We start from the raw sequence: 12740 nt of genomic DNA on the forward strand, positions 1-12740 counted from the left end.
GTTGTCAATGGCTAATGTGGAGCATGGAGGGAACTGAATGGGGAACTGCACCATACGTCAGTTTCTACCAATTCCACACACATCTCTTGTCAACCACATGTTAAAAGAACTCTTAAGGGTGAGCTACAAATATGATCTGTTATTCATGATGAAAAGACGAAATACAAGCATCCAAGGTGTCAGCATGATGTCAGGACTGAAGTGCAGACTCAGAGACAGCTGTTCCACCTCAAATTGGTTCATTTATGACGAATGTTCTCATACAGCCGGGATGGGCCTATGCACGCGACAGATAACACCATCTCGTCTGCCAACAGTCCTTCAGCGGCATACATTAACTCGAGATAGCATCCATGTATTCCAGCTGCTCAACTGCTATTAGCTGCACTCTTCTGCTCTGTGTTCAGGCAGAAAGTGGTGTGCAAGTGACCTCCATTAGAGGAAGAGGGTTTACTAATGGGGACTGACATGATGAAGAGGAGAAGAAACAATAGAGAGTGGTGGTATTATGAATAACTTGTCCATCAAAACAATGCCCAGTCATGCTTAGACCACCAAGGTCTGAAAGTAATAAGTTCCTTACTTTGTGTAAGTTATTTTCTCAGCTTTTCTAAGCCTGAATTATTTTTAAACAACTTAGTATACCTCTCTGTTACATTCAACACAAACAGATGCCTAATAACAGCCACATTGTAATAAGCTAGAATGGGCCCACGTGCATACATATCTATTTTTTTAGATAATGATATACAAATAAAGGATAAAAGACAAAAACCTTGGGAGTGAATTATCATTATTATATAAAAAAAACAGAGCGTTTGTTCTTACACCTTTATCTCTTTGTAGGTATGATTTATTCGGTGTTACAGTAAATTGCTCATCATATTGCAGAAAAGATAACTGATTACATTTGTCGTTCCATTTCAAAACCCCTCTGGGGAAAAAGTGTTGACATGCAAGAGTTTTAACGTCCTCACACAATTGAGTTGTTTGTCAGGCATTCCCCACACATACAGTATAGACCTTATTGGAAGAAGATGTAGCTCCAGAAAATACATTGAGCCATACCTAAGATTATATAATGTACCTTTTATTACACTATGAACATGGTATGTTGTGAATGACCATGATTTACAGCAAAGTGAGATGCAATCTGACAATATAGTGTTCTTCAACCCTCTGCACTTATCTTACTGTAGCTACACTCTCCTAGCCACTCAGCACGGCAGCATTTGACGGAAGACACAAATTTAAAACATGATCAATTTTAACTGATGCTATCAAATACTGTGGCTCTGTTTGTACTTCACCTTATTTAGAGTCACTTGCCTTTGCCCTGGCGGCACGGTGACCGACTGGTTAGAGCGTCAGCCTCACAGTTCTGAGGACCGAGGTTCAATCCCCGGCCACGCCTGTGTGGAGTTTGCATGTTCTCCCCGTGCCTACGTGGGTTTTCTCCGGGCACTCCGGTTTCCTCCCAAAAACATGCATTAATTGGAGACTCTAAATTGCCCGTAGGTGTGACTGTGAGTGCGAATGGTTGTTTGTTTGTATGTGCCCTGCGATTGGCTGGCAACCAGTTCAGGGTGTACCCCGCCTCCTGCCCGATGATAGCTGTGATAGGCTCCAGCACGCCCGCGACCCTTGTGAGGAGAAGCGGCTCAGAAAATGGATGGATGGATGGATGCCTTTGCCCTCCCTTTGCCTGGAGTGAACCAGACTGTAACCTCACCCCCTTTCTGAATATGCAATGCATTTTTAGTTTGACATGTTTAAAGAGGTCTCAACGTGCACTCAAGGTACCCCATGAGAAGATTTTAGAATAACCCAGTTATAAAAACTATCAGTCTCTATACAAAGCAGCACATCTAGACCAAAGACCTGCTCCTCCTCAAGTATCAAGGCATTAAAAACCAAGATTCATCTTTTCCCAATGAGCCAATTTGGTCTTATTATGGTTACAGTAGCTTGGATTTGGCATCAGGAAGTGATAACTAAAAGACACAGCCATTTACCTGGAAAGGAAGGTCTAATAAGCTGATTTAAATTATGCAGCATTATGCATTATGGAAAATTTTACTGAGCAAGGAATCATACCTGGTAACTTAAGTTGGTGGTTAAAATAAACCCTGCACACCTCACTATTGCCGTTTTTCTCACTGCACAGTACCAGCTTGACTCAGATCCACCCGCTTCAAAACTGTACAACAGGAAACTGCAAAATTTGCTCAGTCAGTGAGCAGCCAGCAAGGGTTTACTTCTCCCATTGGATATTGAATTGGCATGCTTAGATCCCCAGTTGCTTGAACACCCCGCTTCTCTTCAACAGATTTGTCTTCAGTGGATGACACCAGCAGACGAATGGAGTGATGAGCTGAGGGGGCTGGGGTTTACATTAAGGTGTTACATTCAGTCATCTGTGAATCGTATACGTCTCTGTCACATCTTTTAGATTTATCTGCAGTTGGCGTGGTGGTGTTGGGAACCTCAAGCACCCAATCTAGCGAGCTCCCTGTAAAGTGTGACAGGGAGAAGAGACAATCTCGATCCTCCATGTGTATAATTTTAAAAATTACATTCAAGATAACAGGCCTGATTCTAAATTCATCAACATACATCTAGCTTCATAGCGGAGTTTAACAGCAGAGCATGGGTCAAGATCCAATTCTTTTTATTCTTACCCCTAAACAGAACAAAATGCCGGAAATTGACATTTCTTGAGAACCAAAACCCATTTTTGTTTTCTCATGTCTCAACTCTACACAAACTTTGATAAAAATGCGTTAAGCACTTTCTGTCTGGAGAATATCAGCCAAACTTTAACTGAGTGTAGACCTCTGCCAAGGCTGAACAGTTCCAATTGGGATCAGCACCACACCATACCCACCTCTATTAAAATACCTTTGGTTTTTTTACCCTTTGGTCATTCTCTACCATTAAACAAAGATTTGTCTTCACCGGTTAAGTAATCTTGGCATTAACTTACTCACTAACAAAGTAAAAGCAATGCAAAAAATAACCACAGAATTTTAGATGCCCATATACCACCCACAGTGAGGGGGGATTAGTGACACTATCAGATAAAGGTTTTCCTCAGCAATTTGGATTTGCTAAATGATGCATGTTTTTTCATATCTTTGATAGAGCTTATCCGCCATCATCAGACAGCTACCTTTTCCCATAAAAAAAACCCTAAAGATTTTAACAATCTGTCTTCCCAACCTTATTTTATTCATAAAGACAATCAAGGTCATAGCACTCACTTGCTCTTTTAGTAATTCACAGGCCAACATATGCAGAACATTTCAAAAATGGATGTGATGTATCAGTAGATGCAGATTAAATCTTCAAAGATTAGAAAAGATTCTGCAAACAATCAGACAGCAGGAGATTGACACAGCCCTTATATCAAAGATTTAATACAGAAATGTTAATGAAAATAAACAGCTAAGGTTATTATCAGGACAGATTATGATTTTCTCCAAGTTTGTCTATAATTACAGTTATTCAAAAAGCCACAAAACTATTTGTGCTAGCGCTGCCTGTCCAACAGCAAACAGCAAAACGACAACAACAACAACAACAAACAGCACTTCACCACCAAGCCAAGTCTTAAAATACATAATATTGCTTTGGAGATGTAATTACGGCACTCATTTGCCTTGCTTCATTTTGAAATAATTCAATATATTTGGTTTATTACTGGCGGCACGGTGGGCGACTGGTTAGAGCGTCAGCCTCACAGTTCTGAGGACCCGGGTTCAATCCCCGGCCCCGCCTGTGTGGAGTTTGCATGTTCTCCCCGTGCCTGCGTGGGTTTTCTTCGGGCACTCCGGTTTCCTCCCGCATCCCAAAAACATGCATGAATTGGAGACTCTAAATTGCCCGTAGGCAATGGTTGTTTGTTCCTATGTGCCCTGCAATTGGCTGGCAACCAGTTCAGGGTATACCCTGCCTCCTGCCCGATGATAGCTGGGATAGGCTCCAGCACACCCGCGACCCTAGTGAGGAGAAGCGGCTCAGAAAATGGATGGATGGATGGATGGTTTATTACTGGCAAAAATGATTCACCAATTTCCTTTTAGGTTTGAATAAGGTCGCAGGCAGTTTTTCAATAGATCTAAGCCTCCATCCATCCATTTTCCATACCGGTAATCCTAGGGTCAGGGGCGTGCTGGAGCATACCCCAGCTGACTCTGGGTACACCCTGAACTGGTCGCCAGCCACTCACAGTAGATATGAGCAGCTTTAGCCATTGCATTAGTTTTTGCTTTTTGATTAACCCTTATGTAACAGTGACAAGTGACAAGTTATCCTTCTGATACAGTAAGAAATGACAAGCAATTCATTGCATCAATTAAATGCTAAATTAAATATCTAGAGAACAGTAATCAAGTAGCTGTAATTTTGCTTTTTTTTTTTACTCTGTCTGCAGCCAGTTGGGCCTTACAAATGAGTATCTGGTCTCAATTGCCTTACCTGGACAAATAAAGGTTAAATAAAAATGAATAAAATAATCATCCAAAGGAATATTCTGGCATATTTGATTGATTTAGTCCAGGTAGGGATTTTTTTTATTATTACTATTATTTATTTAATCAGGCCCTTTATTACTATAATTTATTTAATCAGGCCCTGTACGCACATATACACTGCCATCCAATCAGATGACCCAAATTGGGTTTATTAAATGTTAAATCAAGGGCAAACAACTTTGGCTAGGTTCACACTGCAGGTTACTGTAATTTATTGCTTTCTTTTTTTTGCCCATATGTCAAATATATCATATCTTTCATGTCAATGTGAAAAGTAAAATTGCAGTTTTTTTTTTCAAATCCGACCCAGACCTCTTTTGTATGTGGATATAAATCGGATATGTATCTGATGCAAATGCAGTATGGACACTAAGGTTGCATTCATCCAACCTATACGTCATCAAAAGGCGACAAAAAAGACAGGCACGAAAAGCAATGGCGGACAAAGGAACAGAAAACAGTGCCAAAAGGAAGACGCTTTAGAATTGATAAATACACAACCCCAATTCCAATGAAGTTGGGATGTTGTGTTAAACATGAATAAAAAACAGGATGAAACCCACAGGTAAACAGGTTAATTGGGAACAGGTGGGTGCCATGATTGGGTATAAAAGGAGCGTACCGGAATTGTCATTCACAAGCAAAGATGGGGAGAGGTTCACCTCTTTGTGAACAAGTGTGTGAGAAACGTTTAAGGACAGTTTAAGGACAATGTTCCTCAATGTACAATTGCAAGGAATTTAGGGTTTTCATCATCTACGGTCCATCATATCATCAAAAGGTTCAGAGAATCTGGAGAAATCACTGCATGTAAGCGGCAAGGCTGAAAACCAATATTGAATGCCCGTGACCTTCGATCCCTCAGGCGGCACTGCATCAAAAAACGACATCAATGTGTAAAGGATATCACCACATGGGCTCAGGAACACTTCAGAAAACCAATGTCAGTAAATACAGTTCAGCGCTACATCCGTAAGTGCAACTTGAAACCAATACGCAAAGCAAAAGCCCTTTATTAACAACACCCAGAAGCGCCGCCGACTTCTCTGGGCCCGAGCTCATCTAAGATGGACTGATGCAAAGTGGAAAAGTGTTCTGTGGTCCGACGAGTCCACATTTCAAATTGGTTTTGGAAATTGTGGACGTTTTGTCCTCCGGGGCAAAGAGGAAAAGAACCATTAGGACTGTTATGGACGCAACGTTCAAAAGCCAACATCTGTGATGGTATGGGGCTGTGTTAGTGCCAATGGCATGGGTAACTTACACATCTGTGAAGGCACCATTAATGCTGAAAGGTACATACAAGGTTTTGGAGAAACATATGTCGCCATCCAAACGTATGTTGTTAAAAGAAAAGGTGATGTAACACATGGGTAAACATTACCCTGTCCCAGCTTTTTTGGAACATGTCGCAGCTATAAAATTCTAAGTTAATGATTATTTGCTAAAAACAATCAAGTTTATCAGTTTGAACATTAAATATCTTGTCTTCAATGTGTATTCAATTAAGTATAGGTCGAACATGATTTGCAAATCATTGTATTCTGTTTAACACAACGTCCCGACTTCATTTGAATTGGGGTTGTATAAACAAGAAGTTTATAGTTTCGACTTCATGCATGAGCTGAGCTCATCTAATAATAAACTATTAATAAACACTTCTCCACACTATTGGACACCAATTATGAAACATTTCAGTCAATGTGTATGTGTATTAGACTTATTTAATAACTTAAGCTTTTATTTTATTAGAGTAATAATTACAACAGTGTTTTCCAACCTTTGTTGAGCGAAGGCACCCCTTTTACATTAGCAAAATCTCAGCGTACACTACCAAATCAAACCAAAAATGTTATAAAAATTATGAATACTGAAATAATGATGTTCTTGTCTCAATTTAGTCAGAACATGTCGCAGCCATAAAATTCTAAGTTAATGATTATTTGCTAAAAACAATCAAGTTTATCAGTTTGAACATTAAATATCTTGTCTTTGTAGTGTATTCAATTAAATATAGGTTGAACATGATTTGCAAATCATTGTATTCTGTTTTTATTTATGTTTAACACAATGTCCCAACTTCATTGGAACTGGGGTTGTAAGAAAATGTTAGCTCCGATTGCACAAAATCCTTGAAATTGCCACAAATGTATTGGGGGTGAGACCTACCATATTTACATCCGTAAACACACTGTGCCACGTGACGTGTTTTGTCCGCATGCATGTCACTTCACGGATGCATTCCATCCACTTTAGAAGTCACATTTGTTTTTGTAATCTGAACGACTACAAAAAAAGATCTGAGTTAATTTAAAATCTGAACTGGGCATCATACCCTGCAGTCTGAACGTAGACTTTGATACAATGGCTGTTGAGTTTTTTTCAAAGGAGCTACAGACTTTGAACAGACCCATATTTGTGACACAGGCTATCACTTAACATCGTCTGTTGTTTTCGTTTCACTTCAGATAATTTGTTTATTGTTGGACAGCTGCTGCACTTCTGCACACTCTGGGACTATTTTCTCCTAAGGGCTAACTGCCCCCAAATTAATCGCTCAGTCAATCAATCAGGCTTTGAAATTACGTTTATGGTCACATATCCTGGCCACATCAGATAAATAACCAGCATGTTGCCTGTGCACCATGTGGCCACACAGCACTAAAGCTTAGGCCAAGATCATTATCACAAACTACTATCCCTCTGGTCTTGCTACTTACTAACAGCTATTTGGTGGTATGGCTTTAAAATACATCTAAGTGGGTAAGTTGGACACTTGTGATCCTTAGTTACATGATGGCACTGGCACAATACACTGTTTTTGGCTTTGTATATTAAATAGCGGTACTGTTGAAATAAACTGCATTACAGGTGGATCAAACATAAAAATAAAAAAATCTTTCACAGCAGGGATGTTAGTGGGTCTTTTTGTTTAAACCACACTGCACAGGAAACAAATACACATTATTTCAAAGGTTATTATTTAATATTAATACATCTCTCCTCACTTAAACTCACCAGTTTGCACCCTCTTCTCCTTCTCTACTGAGGCAGGAATGTCTGTTCTTGTGTTTTGGTGTCCAGACTGTAATTAGTCATAAATCCAGCATGCATCAACTCACTCTGCACATATAATTCTGATTGTGCTGCTCAATTACCGACAGCACAATCATGCGGCTACAATATTCATCCATCCATTCACGTTTGTGAAAGTCTCTTGGCCACTACTTTTCCTGAAAGATTTGGAATTATAACCATGGATGGGTTGTAAACCAGCAGGAACAATGGCCACATGGTCACCACTCAAAGTTGCACATCTATCAACTACTGTATATTTTATGATCTCATGAAATTACAGTATGCAGGAGCATGGCCTCATCACATAAGGGATCATATAATTCTGTTTGATTGTGTCTGACCTTGTGCAAGAAAAAGTATAAAGAGTGAAAATGGGCTTATTTTACCTCGCCTCTCGCCCGAAGATAGCTGGGATAGGCTACAGCACGCCCGCGACCCTAGTGAGGATAGGCGGTACAGAAAATGAATGAATAAATAAGTCATCATATGTGATGTCACTTGAGACTTCAGCGTAACTCACCAGAGTTCAATCAGGCAGCATCAAACAACTAACTAAATTATTTTTCTTTGGCTTTTTGTGCCACTTATTCCATTAGAATGACCAGGCTCAATAAAGGGTGTTAACAGAATAACATGAGAAGAGAGAAACAAGAAAAATATAAGTCAACCGTTAACATCGGTTGCTAGTATTTGCCACAACTGGCTAGCTGACACACGATTTTATATTTCACCTTCATTCACCTGACTTCCATGGAGGCAATGTGGGTTCAGTTCCCACTCAGTGATGGTGTGAATCAGTGTGAACGTGTGTCTTTCTCTATCTACCATGATTGAGTGGTGACCATGCAGTCCGGGGTGTAGACTGCCTTTCACCTGAAGTCAGCTGGGATAGGCTCCACTTTTACCCTGACACAGGATAAGGATAAGACAATGGATGGATGGATGTGTCTTAGTATGTAAAATGTTACTTAAAACATAGTAAAGTTCCTAAAAGTTATATGTTGGCATCTAAAGAAAAGCTTCATAAAATTTGCCAAATTACCAACAATGTTCAGATCAAAATTGGTTCAAATTTAGATCCTTCACTGAACAGTCTATCCAGAGAGCACATATAAACCTACAAAGTAAACAAAAAAACACCGACTAAGACGCATAGTGTTGATCTGATATTCAGTCTGATGTAAAAGCAGTCAATAATTCTGTTGATGAAAGTGACATGCCTCAAATGAAAATACCTTAGCCGACCTTAACAAAAACATGGGACATGCTAGTACTGTACACAAAGAAAGTCTTAAACTCCATTGGGAAATGCTTGAGACAGACAAAGTACAGAAATTGCTATCAACATTTGCTGAAAAGTAATAAAATATACACAGGACCAAAGACAAATCTCAACCCACCAAGAGGGGAGATGAAACACTGACAAAGCTTCAGATATTTGCCCCCCAAAAAATATTTTACATGCTTCATGGTATTTAATAAAAACATTTGTTTTTAATTGAGTTGATTTTTATCTAAGGCTGGACTTGAAAACTTTCCAAACCGCTTTTCGCCAAGCTTTCCACGGAAACTGTGATATGGAACGAGACCCAGTCCTTCAGTGAAACTAGGATTTTGTTACACTCATTAATATCAAAATGTGAGCTCCTCAATGTAGCTGGCAACAACAATGGCTAATAATTATGAATAATTCATGCGGCCCCATCCCTCACATTAGAGATGTATTGTAGTGACTTTATCTTCCTCATCACTGTGTTCAAATCCTTCCATTCTGCCCATCTTCTGGTAAAACACACATTGAATGCTGAGTGATAATACAATATGCCTATCTAGAATATGACGCCTGTCACTAGGAGCAAAATGTGTCAGCGGCAATGCAAATTCATGAAGCACAGAAGACAAACATAGGTGCTGCTGCAAGACGTATTTATTCCATTTCTTATATTATGAATTGGTGGTGCATGACAGTTACCAAGGCACAATCAAGATTAATCACCTCAGATGATGCCTTCTATAAATTACAAATGGCAACAGCAGGAGGGCCTCCAAGGCACACACTTTATCATTAGCTACACGGCCAGAGGAAGTGAGATTTCATGGACATCAGAGACTGGAATGTCATGGGCCACAAATGGATTATCTCTTCAGGCTGCATTTTTCCAGACCGCTACAGTGGATACTGGTCCATAGGTCATAAAGGCATCCATTGAAATGGAATCCTCAAATAAGAGCATGAAACATATGCAATATACAATATACAATAATAATAACAATAAACTTATTGTTATTTAAGGTATTTAAGGTTGTTAAGCTAGCAAGAGTAGTTGCGTCGCCGGGGTTATGTGATCTTTCTTGTGTAACACAAGAATGTCTCACCACTGATTGTAATTAGTGTTTTAAAGGCACAACTCTTGTCGCCACAGTAACTACGGTTCAAAGTGAGCTGCGCATACGTTATATTTAGCAAAAATGGAAGCCACGTAACCCGCCTCTATTGATTAAAAAAGTGCGAGGAAAAGAAGCAACTCACTATTAAAAATGGGAACCCATGTTTAGGCATTCACTTTGCATAATGGCAAGTGATGACATAAAAGGGATGCAAATGGGGGAGGGCCAAAGTGAGTAGAAGAGGTTTGGTAGATTGCTTTTGATTGAATATGAAAGGTCGCATCTGTTTCTCTGCTCTATCCTTACATCCTTTCTATGACAACTTACACCACTTAATTGCCTCTGCCGCTGAAGTATTTGCGCCAGCAGTTGTTTGCAGCACTCAATGCCATGTGGGCTATTGTCTCTGAGCAAACGCTCAAGTGTTTACCGAGCACCAAGGCACCTGATGATTTGCGAAGAGGACTTGTTTGTGGGAGTGAAGATCTTGAGGGGCTTTTAAAATAGGGCCAATGGGATTGCTCATGTTCATTAAGGAATGATGACATGCATTCCGTCCAACAGGACATGTAGTATCATATGTCACATCCTATATCAGTTTCTGTGAAGATGTGTGTGTAACCAACAAAGACGTTGCGTAGCTTCAATACAACAACCCGTGGTTCACTGCCAAACTTCGCCAACTTCGCCAGGCAAAAGAGGACGCCTATCAGAGTGGGGACAGAGCCCTGTACAATCGGGCCATAAACCAGCTGACAACAAAGTCAACATCACCGAGACAAATTATGCAGAAAACCTGGAAAACTAGTTTGCTGCTCACGACTCTGTGTCAAGGCTTCTTTATATTTGCGCGGGCGGGGACCGCGCTGACGTCACTGCGGCTATCTCGCGCACAGTTTGCCTTTATCCTCGAGCGCAACCCATGCGCGCAGTTTTGAAAATGTACTACAGTTCTCCATTTTTTGGCCATTTCCGGTAGCCGTTTTTACTTTCCTTTCCGTAACAAGGAACAAAGCAAGAACAATGGCGACCGTGGAACAGTGTCTGCTAGAAAAAAATGGACCTAGCTGACCAGATGATACGTTTAATTATGCTGCAGTATCCAGCCTTCTCTGAATTCTTTGCAAAGGGTGGCATATTGCCAGATCTTCTGTTACAACTCTCAGGTGGCTATTATGCAGGATTGCTGTGTAAAACAGACTAAAGATCATCATGGCAGCACCGATATCACGAATTATACTCGTACTCTATAATATTAGTTGTTTGTTGATGCTTTTCCACAGTGGATTTAAGTAAACCAGAAATACGTAGTTGTATATGGCCACAATTTATGTAGAACAATTATTCTGTATTCACTTTTGTAAATTAACTAACTTTAAAACTACATTGTGAACATGATTAAAATATATTGATGTTTTATATATTTATAGTGCACAGACACTGTAATCATGTTTATATGTACACTGACCGACCTATATATCAGGATCCTTGTTTACTATACTGTAGTATGTTACTTTTTTAACCTCACTTCTATTGACTGGAAACTGTAACAGAGGCTTCGTGTATTCTTCCTAATGAGCAGTATGGGTGAATAGATGGCTACCAGGGAATGAGTGAAATAATTTAGAGAGTGCATTAGAATCAAATTCTTGAAAGAAATATGTCATGCTCCCACCATTTCTCATGGGATAAGCAGCTAATGCTCTCAATTCTACAGTTGAGGTAGAATCTTAATTAGCCACTTGGAGTGATTAAAGGTCTTCTAATTATCTGGTATGGAATAGGTATATATAAAATATGGAATATAAAATATATTCCTAATTATGAAACACACAACTATAAAATCATACAATAAGGAGTGTCAGTGACAGAGAGCACACAGGTAAATAAAAAGGCTTGGAAAAAGTCCTGCTACAATGTTAACAGCTGTCACTGTCTGCCACACAAATGACTGACTATGAAAATAAACATGTTCATCTCCGCATAATAAACACTGTAGCGGACACGCCATGAAAAAATGACACCCAGCCCGCCACTCTCCGGCGACCGCAGCTCTCTCCCCGCCGAGGTAGACGACCACGTAGTGGCAAGATTCAACTTCGCATACAGACGCTAAGTGAATCACAAGCCAGGATAATCAAAAGTAAGACACAGACATCTGCTTGGCATGCCGATGCTAAGTGAATTACCAGCACCCGGAGCATCAAAGCGGAGACAAAAGATACCTAGTTTTGCACCAGAACGCTAAATTAATTAACTTCCACCACCAGCCAGCCCACAGACCTTCACCAACAAAGGCGTCTCCTCCCTGCTGCACCGTGGTCAGTCAAGCCGGGACAATGGACGGGGGTGCTCGCGACACCCACAGGCGACAGAACGTCACTGCAGACGTGGGTTCATTAACCACAGTCTTTACCGGACTTGACTGGGATTTAATATTTTAAGAACTTTACATGAACACCACTAGTGACTGTATTTCTGCAAACTTGAATGTCTGATGTCAAATCTGTTGTCAACTGAACCAGATGAAACGTTTCACTCCACACCACACAAATGCCACATTGCAAATATTACAGTGTTCTCAACAAACACATACAATTGAAACATTCGTTATAGGGATTCAAGAGGATGGGCGTGGGACAATGCAAAGCGGAACAATGGTCTCGCTATCTTAAATCAAAATTTATATTTTATTTCACTGGTTTTAAACCACAAATTATACTAAGATGAAATGCAATT

General features: G+C 40.0%; 1 protein-coding gene across 12 annotated transcripts in view; it reads right to left on the reverse strand.

The window, feature by feature from the left end:
- kirrel3b (kirre like nephrin family adhesion molecule 3b) overlaps positions 1-12740 on the reverse strand; it is a 210009-nt gene that overhangs the window by 80447 nt on the left and 116822 nt on the right. The window lies entirely within an intron of this gene.

Source organism: Phyllopteryx taeniolatus, chromosome 8 (genome assembly GCF_024500385.1).
Source record: "Phyllopteryx taeniolatus isolate TA_2022b chromosome 8, UOR_Ptae_1.2, whole genome shotgun sequence".
In the NCBI taxonomy this organism is placed as follows: Eukaryota; Metazoa; Chordata; class Actinopteri; order Syngnathiformes; family Syngnathidae; genus Phyllopteryx; species Phyllopteryx taeniolatus.